The sequence below is a fragment of the Eimeria mitis genome, genomic scaffold (genome assembly GCF_000499745.2).
Source record: "Eimeria mitis Houghton genomic scaffold, Emh_scaff156, whole genome shotgun sequence".
Lineage (NCBI taxonomy): Eukaryota > Apicomplexa > Conoidasida > Eucoccidiorida > Eimeriidae > Eimeria > Eimeria mitis.
In genome coordinates this window covers 20739-21574 of record NW_013569777.1, presented here as the reverse complement: position 1 = coordinate 21574, position 836 = coordinate 20739, and the positions used below count along the sequence as shown (strand labels likewise).

The window sequence follows — 836 nt, the reverse complement described above, 5'->3', positions numbered from 1 at the left end:
TATATTATATTTTATTTTATTTTATTTTATTTTATTTCTCTTTTTAGTTCTTATAGCGCAAAAAAACAGGGGTTTATTCTCTAGGGTTATACAGATGTATATATACACTAAACCCTAAACCCTAAACCCTAAACCCTAAACCCTAAACCCTAAACCCTAAACCCTAAACCCTAAACCAGATCGGAAGAGCACACGTCTGAACTCCAGTCACCGATGTATCTCGTATGCCGTCTTCTGCTTGAAAAAGGGGCTGATGGTGTAGGGGTATCACGTTTGTTTCGCATGCAAAAGGTCCGGGGTTCATAGGAGTTTAATTAAACCCTCAATAAACCCTAAACCCTAAACCCTAAACCCTAAACCCTAGGCTTATGTAAACCCCCTCTAAACCCTAAACCCTAAACCCTAGGTTTAAGTAAAGCCCATCTAAACCCTAAACCCTAAACCCTAAACCCTAGACCGGTGAGCCCGAATTTGCTTAGCTGAACACCCTCTCTAAACCCTAAACCCTAAACCCTAAACCCTAAACCCTAGTTTGCTGCTACTATAGGAATGCAATCATCAACAAAACCCTAAACCCTAAACCCTAAACCCTCGTAGTAACCGAAAAGACAAAAACCCTCAAACTCCACCTGTTGCTGCGGTGTACATACACCCTAAAAAAGAAGTTCTACTGCAGCAGCTGCAGCAGCTGCAGCAGCTGCAGCAGCTGCAGCAGCAACAGCAGCAGCAGCAGCAGCTGCTGCTGCTGCTACTGCTGCATGTGTAACGCTTTAACTATTACCACCACCACCGCCGCTGCTGCTGCTGCTGCTGCTGCTGCTGCTGCTGCTGCTGCT

At 44.7% G+C, this 836-nt stretch overlaps 1 protein-coding gene across 1 annotated transcript in view; it reads right to left on the bottom strand.

The window, feature by feature from the left end:
* EMH_0001010 (OTU-like cysteine protease domain-containing protein, putative) overlaps positions 1-836 on the bottom strand; it is a gene marked incomplete at both ends in the record, with an annotated part of 5847 nt that overhangs the window by 1932 nt on the left and 3079 nt on the right. The gene's annotated exons all lie outside the window — the stretch shown is intronic.